Source organism: Microtus ochrogaster, chromosome 6, assembly GCF_000317375.1.
Source record: "Microtus ochrogaster isolate Prairie Vole_2 chromosome 6, MicOch1.0, whole genome shotgun sequence".
Classification (NCBI taxonomy): domain Eukaryota; kingdom Metazoa; phylum Chordata; class Mammalia; order Rodentia; family Cricetidae; genus Microtus; species Microtus ochrogaster.
Genome location: NC_022013.1, coordinates 30,016,415 through 30,028,560, shown reverse-complemented (window position 1 = coordinate 30,028,560; position 12,146 = coordinate 30,016,415). Strand labels below are relative to the sequence as shown.

Here is a 12,146-nt window from a genome sequence, read left to right as displayed (position 1 = left end):
CACCCACCTATGTTCTAAGCTATGAGCCCAAGCAGTTTGTTTATTACTTAACCAATGAAATCAACAGATTGATATATGACACTCCCACATCAGAGTACCTGAATTAAGTTATAAAATATTAAATCTCAGGGCTCAGAGACAGCACAGTAGTTAAAAAAACTTGTTCCACTTTCATAAGGCAGTTCAGCCCTGTTACCTATATCTGGTGGCTCACAGCTGTAACTACAGCTCCAAGGTGGCCTCCGCCAGCATCTCCACACGTGAGCATATGCATGTGAGCATACACACACCACACCACACACACACACACATACACACACATCTTTAAAACATCAGGTCTCCCAACCTGCCATTCAGTACTCTTTCCTTCCATACACTGACAGGCAGGTTGCAAATGAGGTTCTCCCAGTAGCTTAGAACACTGCATCACCTCTGCAGATGAAACTAATTTTAAGGAATAAAAATAAAGTCCAGTCAACACTGGACTGAAAATATAGTCATTCTAAGGATGTTAAAACATCTTGAAGGCAGATGCCATGAAAATATCAATCATTATATTTAATGTTTTTGGAGGGCAATTTTAAATTATATTTATGTACAGAAAACTTAGCAGTGTATATTTAACCCACTTTTGTCACAAGTTCTTTGACCTTTGCCTTTTCCAAGTTGGCAATGCAAGCCACAGATTTAGGATCCAGAATGCTGCCTTCCCAGTGGGGGCGGATCTCATGATATCTGTGGTTATTGGTCCTGATAGCTCCCACCAGTTTAGCTAGAGCACTTCTGTCTTCTGAGTAAACCCGTGGGAAGACAATCATGGTGCATATCTTACTGCAGACCAGTCACTCCAGCCTGGCCTTCCCCCTGATGATGCAGTAGGGCATCCCCACCCTGTAACATGGGGCAGGCCGGACACCACAGCTTGGTGGGGTCTGCATTGTGGGTGACCACCACCATCTGAGCCTTCTTGTTTTGCACCAAAGGTGGTGACTGTATTGACCTCTGCTCAGAGGACAGGTGGTCTCTTAGTGGGGACAACCCCTTTGCTACCAGTTTTTTTTTTTTCTCAGCTTGGGCCGGCAGCCTCTGCTTTTTCTTCTGCTTTGTCTCTGGAGTGTAATTGTGGGCAAAATTAAGCACTAGATAGCTGTTCTAGTCCAGGGTCTGGGTGAACTGATCCACGGCAGGAGGTACTTTGAACGGCTTGTGGAGGATGGCCCTTTGCCAACTGTTGGCTGGTGTAGCAGTCATCTGATGGAATGAGTGGAGTCTCCTTAAGGCTGGGTGTCCTGTACAATACTGAAGTTGTTAGACCTTTTCTCAAACAGAGGAGTCACCAACATTTTGGCCTCTGGCTTCTTCATAACAGCAGGCCTAGAGCCACCTTCTTCCCCTGGCCCTTATTTCTTCTTGTCATCTTGTTTGGCTGTAGGAGAAAGCTCATTTTTTTTTTAATTTTAAGATCCTAGAAAGTAAAAAAAAAAAAAGAAAAAAAAAGCATAAAGCTAAATCCAGCTTGATGTTATAAGAGAAAGGTTAAGAGGCACGAGAGATACATTCCTTTAATAACCTGCATCTCATTCTATTAATAACCATTATGAGATGCATGTTATAATATCCATCCGTGAGGACAATGAGATTTAGAAGGGTGAAGATTCTGGTTTGAGGTCACACAGCAAACAGATTTCAGAGCAAGGTTTAGCATCTGGGAATGATTGGAAGTAGGTACACAGTGTTTTAGTATGCACCATTACCTGTGGTATGGGGTATTGAACCTAAGGCTTCCACACCTGTGAAGCAAGTACTCATACTCTAAGATATATCCTACAGTCTCTTTTCAGTTTTGATTGATTTTGAAAGAGGGTCTCACTAAATTTCCCAGATGGGCCTTGAATTCGGTCTGTAGCTCAGACAAACCTTGAACGTATGAGCCTCCTGCCATTCAGGTTGTGATCCTCCTGACCCTTAAGCATCTGGGATCGTAGGCCTAAACTACTAGCCTGGCTTTGCTGCACAGCCCCATAGACTGATTTCTAGGTAAGGTACTCCTCTAACCTTGTTTATTTACCATTTATTCATATTAAATAAATGGAGCATAAAGCAAGAAAGCATGCTTAGCTGAGAACTTTCACCTTTGGAATTTAGCAAGGCGTAAGCAGGGTTTGCAGAGAGCAGTTTCTGAAAGCGTCCCTCTTTTCTCCACTAAAACATGCTGTGAAAATGTAGAAATGGGAGAGATTTGCTGCAATTGGGAATAATCCATATATTCAACTCCCATAAACAGTTTTCAACCTAAGAAAGATTGAATTGATAACTCCAGATTTTTTTCCTCATACTATAATTTGAGGGTGGTTTTCATCCTTGTTTTAAATGAACAAATGAAAATACCAAGGGGTTGCATTAATTACTCAAGTTTGTGTAGGTGGGGAGCACTATTCCTGGAGTTGAATCAAGCTTTTCATTTCCATTTCTCATGCTCCAGAAAGAGGTGTGATCTCTGAAGTAAGACTCAGGAAGGGACCATAGTGTGGTGAGCACCATAGTGTGGTGAGCATGGCTTTCCTTGATATTGTCAACCAGACTGGGTGGCAATGCTCATTCCTTTTCAGTTCAGCCAAAAAATTTGTTCCTGTAGTTTTAGTTGCCTAATTTCCCAAAGATACAAATAAAAACTATATAGAAGAGAGGGCTGAGCAAAACAAAATAGAAGCGGCTTGGGGAATGAACATACACATCTAATGAGAGAGCCCACCTTTATCCTGGCTGTGCAAACACCAGAGCATACTTAGAGGCTAATTGGTGGGTCAATCAAAGGAAACTTTTGAAAGCCCAGGATCTGAGGAGGTGGGCGTTCATTGATATCCAGCAATATAGCAAGAGGTGGGAAAGTCTCCTTCACACAGTAAAAAATAAGCTTGCAGAAGATATTAATTCAAGAGAATGAAGCAGAAAATAAAAATAAATACAACAAGGACTTGGGATAATTTATGAATGACAGAATCATAAATCATTTTTGAGAGGATAGGGTTGTACTTAATTGCAAAAGCTCATGTCAAGGACAATGCCAACTGGCCCACATCCTCAGGCTCTTCCTGCAAACAGAGCCGTGGCCAGTGGCGCAGCAATCTCAGGCTGTTTGGCAAAGTCTTGTGATCTGAATTTGACCTGCGGAAAGAAACACCCAGAATGACATTCTCTTCAAATTATAATTTAAAAAAGCACTGTCACTTATCACAGAGTTTTCACTAATTAGTATTCAGGAACAAGTAAATATAGCACTATATATTTGTCCAGAGAAGATAAATGGCCAGCAGGTATATGACAAGATGCTTAGCATCAGTAATCATAAGAGGAGTGTAAATCAATACCACAGTGAGAGATCACCTCAGACACATTAAGATGACTTTTACTAACCAAACAAAAGATGATGATAACTAGTTGGGGTGGAAAGAAACTGGAGCCATTGTTCAGTGCTACTAAGAAGGTAAAACAGTCCAACAATCACAAAACATTAAAAACATAATTATCATTATTTATAAATTAAATTATTAAAGGAATGCTTCCCTACAATTTATTCTTTATCCCACCAACATTTTCCCTCATAATTTGATGCAATTTTTTTCAAGCCCAGTGAGCATACTTAGTATAAACAGTCTGCTCCCAGGTGAAAGACATTCTGCCAGAGCATGGGTAGTCAGTCTCGCGGGGCCTGCATCTTTTTAAGAAAACCCACTTTTTTTCCCCAAAGAGCCATCAGTTGCCAGAAGCTCCTCAGCTAGGGATGGGACTTGATAAGCCCCTCCTCTATTGAAGCTGGCATTTGGGTTGGCTTGATCTTGTGCAGGTCTTGTGTTCATAGTCTCAGTCCCTACGAATTCATTCATACAACAGCCCTGTCATGTCTGACCAATACTATTCTGCTGCCGATGTCCACTGCCTCTGGCTCTTACAGTCTTTCTGTCCCCTCTTCCTCAGTCACTCCTGTGCCTTAGAGAGATGGTATGATAGAAATGTCCCATTTAGAGCTGAATATTCCCGTCCTTTATTCCCTACGTGTTGGGAGATGTGGGTCTCTCTATAATCAACATTGAAACTGCAAAAGTAAGCTTTGATTAACATGAAAGAATGCACTAATACATGGATATATGTATAATAACTTGTAGGACAGTTTATTGTTGTGCCCATTTAGCAGAATAAAAGTACTATGTTCTCCCCCAGTGCCTATGACCGAGATAGGTACAAGTTTGGTACCCAGTTAACAGTACCTGACATGAGTTCACATGTGAAGGTCAAAAGGCAACTTGCAGGCGACTGTTCTGTCCTTTCATCATGAGGGTCACCTGAGACTGAGCTAGGGTTGCCAGAATTGGTATCAAGGACCTGTACCTGTCGGCCATATCGACAACCCTACTTCCCTTATTTACTGCTTTATGAGAACTTCTAGCATTGGAGCCATCAGTCAAAAATGGAATTGTGCTTAACCATGCTGGAAACTGCTTGTATGTGACTCTTTAATGCCGTAGTGTTTTACAGCATAGCACAAATGGCCTTTGCTTATCTTAATTTTCAGTTTCAAAAAGGGAACATGTCAGGTTTTCGTATTGTATTCTTTGACAGTTTCATACATGTATCTAGTGAATTTCAGTCATTTTCACATCCCTTCCCCTCCCTGACTCTGCTTTTCTCTCACACTAATATCCTTCCACTTCCTAGCAAGTCACCTCCTACTCCCATGTATATTCTTGGTGTGGCAACCTACTGGGTGTATTAGAGTTGGTTGCATGACCAGGGATGGGAGGTTACTTACTGAAGTATGAATAACTTATCAGTTGGCTCTACCACCAAAGAAAATTATACACCGCCCCCAGCAAACATTAACTTCCAGTAGATCCTTGAGGAGTATTGGGGTCTCATAATCTCCTCTTCAATCCATGTTGAAGGGCCCAGTCTGTGCAAGTATTATAGCGGGTGACTACAGTCATACTGAGCTCATGAGTACAATGGCTTTGCCATATCAACCAGATGTCTATCTGCTCCCATCTCCCCCTTCTCTGATTTGTGCATTCATTTTACCCTTTCTTTGGTGATATCTCCTGTGCCTTAAACAGGGAAACATCAGTGTCCCCTTGGGCCTCAACATTCCTCCGTCACTTCCACCTTTGCACCTTGACAAGCGATGACCTCTGCACTAACCCCCAGTTGCTAAGAGAAAGAGGAGCTTCTCTAACGAAGAGTGAGTGCAGCCCTGATCTATGGTCACAAATATGAGTATTCATAAGGCAGCTTAACGTCAGCACTTAGAAAAACAACAAAAATAGATTCCCCCTAGGACCTACGGTCCCACCAGTCACAGACTCTAGATCAGATTTACAGAACCAATCATGAGTTCCCTCCTTTGGAGCAGGTCTTAAATCCAATCAGAAAGAAGTTGGCTATCCCCGTATTAGTCATGGTGCTATTATACCTGAGGACACATATATTGACTAGAGTTTGGTCTTAGCCAATTTAGCTCCTAAGGTTTAGAGCTGACTATGGCCATTGATAGCTTTTCCCCCCAGCAACCTGCATGGCACTCTCTGGCACCATGAGCACTAACCTGTAGTGAAGAAACTTCCATCATAGTTCCAGCTGAATTACCTATGATATGTGATCGAAGTGTGTAGATTCTCCCATCTTAGGGCCCTATCATCCTGGAGGATGACCAAGAGCGATGGTCATAGCTTAAATGTTATTGGGTTGAGCCTCTAAGGTGTCCCTGAACAAGAACACATATGTAATGTGAAATTTAAAAGATTAGTTTTACTGGTTTTAGGAAACAAAATTATAGTTATTACATCCTGTTCTAATCATTTTAGTAAGAACAAATTAGATAGAAAACTAGTTATATGCTAGGAATTTAGCATTCCAACAATTTTAAATACCAAGAACTGATTTGTGGGGCTGCAGAAAAGTCTCAGCAGTTATGAGCCTTACTGCTCCTTCAGAGATCAGAACTCACATAACCCCAACTCCAAGAGAGCTAACACTCTGCTCTAGCCTCTGCTTGGCATGTATTCACATGTACACACACACACACACACACACACACACACACAATCAAAAGTAAAATAAAATCATTTTTTTAAAAAAAATAACTGATTTAAAATTGGCAACTTTTTATTATTGTCACTTAAAACTTTCATGTTCATAATAACTATTTAAAGAATAGATGTTTTTATATATGGTCTTCTTAATTAAACACCATAAACTTTGAAAGAAGTCTTCATTTAAAAGGTTAATCACTCTATGACTATTATTTTTCTCACAATTGTTAAGTAGTTAAGCACAGATTAGTTTCATATGAATGGTTCTAATCTATTTAAAATTAATTAATTACAAGTGTTGATTATGATATCACAGCCTTATAATCTGGCAGCAGAGACTTAAACAGGAGGATTACAAGCTTGAGACTATATTGAACTCCGGCAATTTCTGGGTCAGTCCAGGCTTCAGAGCAAGAATATATAAAGAGTAAGAAACCCCGAATGAATGAAAATTCCAAGAGAAAAAATAACAAAGAAAAAATCCACTAAAAGACCAACTGTATTTAGAGAAGAAGCTATGTATAGACATATTACATTTAAAAATACAGAATAGATTTTTGTACTCAGTTCTATTTTTTATCATTTTTGTAAGAACAAATTGCGTTATTCTTATAGAACTTGCATTCAACACATTTATTTGGGAAATCTATTCATGACCATCCCACTGTCTAGTTTCCGAGTCATGAATATACACTACTTATATGCACGTTTAACATTGCTTTTACCATTCTATATTCTATTTGATAGCAAGACTAAACTACAAAGGAAAATTGAGGTGTTTCTACGTCTATTTGGCAAAGCTTATATTTGTGTCTGATAAAAGAATAAGATCAATTCTAGTTGAAAACTAAAACTTATGGGAAATGTGTTTTGAAACCAGGGCTGATGATTAAAGTCCTTGGCATGCAAGCAAGAGGTCAGGGGTTTTGATCCCCAGAACCCTCATAAATGCCTGATTGACTTGGCCTCCTGCTGGTAACTCTGGCCTCAGAAAGACAGGGGCTCCATAGAACAAACTAGCAAGATTAAACATATACATTGACAAGCTCCAGGTTTGCCTGAGAGACTTTGCCTCAAAGAATAAGGTGGAAAGCAATGGAGGAAGATTGCAGCATCAACTTTTGGCTTTACACACCCATGCAAACACACGTGTCCACACACCTGAACAGGCATACACACATTCAATTTCACATCACACACATACACACATAGAAACCCCAAAGAACAAACAAACAAACAAAAACAATATGATCCTCTGAATTTTCAACACTCAATTTCAGATTGGGTATTTAGTAAATACACACAAATATTAGCTAATTGATCAAATGAGTGTTTTTGTAATTCAAACATCAGGTTCTAGCCTTAGCATCTCTGTCTTTGTGTGCAGGTCCCTCGCTGTTATTAAATTAAGGTGAAAATGATAACACATAGTAAGTGCAGAAGGGTTATCTACCTTCCTTTCCAGAAAAAGGCAAGGTTTGATCAAGAGTGACCATTGACTCATGACAGTGCCTTAGGAATAAATGGAGCAACACTGCTCATCAAAGCAGCATTGCCATCCAAGCATCAAGTTCACAGAAATAATAATTCTACTCATGCAGAATTGAAATTCCTTATAGACGAGGACTTTGGAGAGTCAACCCCAGAGAAGGCTAAGAGCCAAAGCTTATGATGTGAGGAGGTTTAGAGCCGTAAAGACATAGCTTGTGAGGCAATCACATGGACACCAAAGTCCTGTCAGAGCTGGCCTCCAGGGCTATATCGGGTTCAATCTCCTCCACACGTAGAAGAGCATTTCCTTCTAGCAATGGATGAGGTCCCTTAAAATTGTGAGCACTTAAAAAGAAAGATACTTTCTCTTCAGAGAAAGATAGATGTGCTTTGACCGCTAAAAATGTGTAGCCCTTCAATCCACCTGCACTAGACCAGTAAGAGCCAAGTAGTGTGGTACCTTTAACATGGTGCCCATTACTGTTTATAAAATCCTCATCTCAGTCTTCTCTGCCTAGTGGAAGAATTTTGTCTTCAAGACCTTCTAATAAGGATTCTTTGCTCAGTTCCTGCCATCCCCATTTGTAGTGCCTATTTCTGGATTAGCTTCAACACGGCTCTGTTGTGCATTTTACAATACCAGTGATGCCTCAGGTCGGAATGGTGTTTTCTCAGAGCCATTAAGAACATTTATCTTATTATCTACAATACCCTTAGAAATTAGCTACCCCCTTTTCATTATGGGAAGCCAAAGACAGGGCAACATGGCTTCCTTATCCTTACAAACGCAGGCAAATCAATCCATTGTGCCTGCAAAATGGCACGTCAGTGTTTGTTGGAGGATTGAACGGATGGATGATGGGAATGTGGTAGCAGGGGCTAAGAAAGTGTAGCTTTGCTGGGGTGGGAGGGCAGGGCAACCTCACCAAGAGGATATTCAGCCCAGGACTTAAATAATGAAGAGGCGTTTCCTTCACAAAATAAAAGCACATTTTTCCTTTGATAAATATTTTTATGTTGTATGACTTTCTGTTTTCAAAGTGTGAATTTAAATTGTTCTTCACTGGAGAAATTAATTTGCAAATAAAATCCCGTGTCTATTATTAGAGAGAACTCAAGTGCATGCAGTGCCGGATGCTCGTTAGGTTGATAATGGCCTCGATTGATGATTTAGTTCTCTCCATAATTGAGTTTAATTTCTGAGCGTAGAGAAGGGAGAACCTGGGAGGCCACCATTAAAGCCATGGGCATCCTTAGGGATCATGGAGCAGGCTTTATAGGAGGAGCGAGGAACCTGATTTTATAGTATAAGGCTGGAGCCCCTCGGCAACGGGAGCGAGCAGCATGCCAAGGAAAAGCAAACAGCTGTGGGACAAAAAGGAGAATCCAGAAAAGGCTGCTTGTGTTCGTGAGTGGAAAGAGCCCCAGAGTCTCAAGATCTGGGAGCTGTGGATGGGGATTTCTGCTTTTGCACCAAATGTGCTGTCAGTAAACCCAAGCTGACCTCGTTTCACAAGTCTCACGGTCAGAAAAGACCCATACAACCCTTTCCAAGTGCTCTCTCCCTTCCAAATTCAGCGCATCTGCAGGAATCGTGATGGCCACTTGCACCTCCTCATTGCTAGCTCTAGGCCTGCTTTGTCAACATTCACCACTTCCTGTGGGACTTGCTGACTTCCGGGCTGCAAGGCAGGAAGTCCAATGCCCTGTCCTTTCATCTCACCCATAACAGTGCTGGGAGTAGTTGAAGTCTGTGCCTTCTGTGTTTCCCCCTGCAAGGCACAGAACGAAGTTTCTTCCCAAAGTAACCATTTCACAACCTTGTTTCTTCAGTCTCTGTGGCAATGGGAATGGCGCCGGGAGACAGGAAGAGAAGCAGTGAAATAAAATGCGTAACCCTTACCATAGCAGTTTCAAGGAAACTATAATCTCATTGTAGAGAAAAAAGTAACTAAGTAACTATATAATATACCCCCAAACTATCAATCCCTAATTTGTTTTTCTGAGTCAAAGCACAATATAAATTCACAAAAGCCCAACCAATAACAGTGTTCGTATCAGACATTTTTATGGAAGCATATGGGAATTAAATTAGAGCATGAAATATGAGAAAGGTTTTTGTTGTTGTTGTTTGTTTTCTGTTGTTTTGTTTTGGGTTTTTTTTTTTTTTTTTTTATTTTACAGGACAGAAAGTAGAATCACTTTCAGGAGAGGAAAAAATGCCCTAAGTGAAGAGGTGGTGGGAACGCTGTTTCCGCTGAATGAGGAGCACGGGGTGGACAGGCATAAGTGGAACAGCACAGCTGGGAAACAAGAGGATGTAAATTCAAATAAACGAAGGGCAGGGCTAGATCATGGCTGTAACCACTTAACCTTCTGTGACCATCAGGTCAGAAAAAGAAGATCTCATACCCCTGTAACCTAAGCTGGTGCTGTGTCTTCCTGTAAATATCCCTTTAGCTTGTGATTTGTGCTGGCTACCAATCACTTTCTAGTTAGAAGGGATCCCTCTGGGGTGGAAAGGTGATGGCTCATCAGTTAAGAGCACTTACTGTTCTTCCAGAGGACCTGGGTTTGAGTCCCAGCACCCACAATGGTGGCTCCTAACCATCTGGGACTGTAGTTCCAAGGGATCTGGGCTTTTTTTCCAGCTTTCACTGACAAAACAACACAGATAACCCCAGAAATCACCCATAGGCATTAAATAAATAAGTAAATGTTTTAGAAGGGATCTCTTGGTCTGTGCCATCTACTGGATTACTTATTAGCAAGAGACATTACCTTGAGTTCTGGAAGATAGACAGTGCAAGATCAGTGCCTCAGAAGCTTGGGCATCTGGTGAAGTCATGCTTCTGTGTCACCAGACATTGTCTGGCCCTGTGGTGTCCCATCAAGAAAGGGGGTCTCCATTCAAGCTGCACCCAGAAGCTTAACTGTCTTGAAAGGCCCCCCCACCGAATATCATAAACCTAGGTTTTATGTAGGCTTCAGCCATACTATTTAAAGGGAAATGAGCACACATCACAACAGGATGTTTCTAGCCCAGATTTTAATTGTGCTAAAAAGATTTTCTCTTGGCATATTTTTCTTACTAAGTCTTGCTTTAAATCTTTTTAAAAAGAGAGTTCCACTCAAATACTTTGTAAAGTTATTATTCATGATGGCTTCTATTTTTCTCAAAGGACCAAAACCAGTTTTGGCCTGGGAAGGTTTAGATACAATCAGATTAAGCCTCCCTTCAGGAAAAGAACGAGCACATTTCCTGGATCAAACCAGCAAACAGAGTCTCAGGAGTAATAAATTGATGCAGTTCTCACTCATCATCCTGAAGAAGACAACAGTGAGAAACTACGCCTACTCTCTTGAGAAAATGGCCCCGCTGGGTACCAAGTGAAGGGTGGTTTGAACACATCTATTTTCAGAGCTAAGGGAGCCACAGAAGCAGAAGCCTTAGCTACCCTAGCAGAGTTAGCCCAGGCACAGGGTTCTGGTCCAGAATGAGAGGATTTGGGTTCTTTAGGTTATTTTTTCCTACAGAGAGATGTGCATGATGCCAGGCAGCATCCACTACCCAGTCCTTCCTTCAATACCAACCATGAGTGGCTCTTTCCTTTTAGTTTTGCAACAACCAAGGATCAAAAAACTTCAACAATATTCTCAAATTCGTATAGTACATCTAACCTTTAGTTCGCTTATGTTTTCTCTAATATGTAACTCTGGGCTTCTAATTTACACAATGAAACATTTAGAGGTTATTCCAAGTAAAAGTACCCTAGAACATTCTAGAAGAGTTGACACTGCTTAAATGCAAAAATTAGTTTTTAACTAGATACGCATACATATACAAAACCATGTGTGTACGTCATGAGGCCAACAATGTACAGGGAACTCCGCGAGCATTTCTGAAAAACGGTTGCCAGGGCAAATAAGCCACATAAATGGGAAAGAGACTGCAAAACTTGCTCTGTGCCCTACTGGGATCTGGTAGCTCTGTTTTACCATCAATTCCTGTGTGTACAAAAGCGAATCACCATTGGCAGTATGCAAATTATCCTAATTTGCTGTTTCTTGAGGTTGAAGGCTGTGTTTGTTTGGCTGTTTAACTGCTTTGCCACTTAATTAAAAATATAAATACTCTCGAATTATAGCAACTAATACAGGCCCCTTAATTTAAAATTTTACTTTCAGAATCCTAAGCAATGGCCCTGCATATCACACTCACCTTGGGAAGTGAGCTAAAGAAATGTGTGCAATTGTTTAATTACTGTCCAGCTTGGAAGCAGAAGTAAAGCATTACACAGGATCCTACCCTGGCCGGGGAGGACAGTCAGCCTTCTTCTGAAGGAAAAACGGCTTGCGTTGAAGCAGCATTCTGATACAGGTGGAAAGAGGGTCACGTACATAGATGCTGCTTACATGTATGAGTTTATTTACTTTTTTTTATTGAAAAAAAATTTCTGCCTCCTCCCAGCCTCCCATTTCCCTCCCCCTCCCCCCACTTCTCTCCCCTCCCTCTCCAGTCAGAAGAGCAGTCAGGGTTCCCTGCCCTGTGGAAAGTCCAAGGTCCTCCCC

The 12,146-nt window shown here is 41.1% G+C and overlaps 1 protein-coding gene across 1 annotated transcript in view; it reads left to right on the top strand.

The window, feature by feature from the left end:
* The window catches only part of Crb1 (crumbs 1, cell polarity complex component), a 241,606-nt gene that overhangs the window by 209,557 nt on the left and 19,903 nt on the right, over window positions 1-12,146 (top strand). The gene's annotated exons all lie outside the window — the stretch shown is intronic.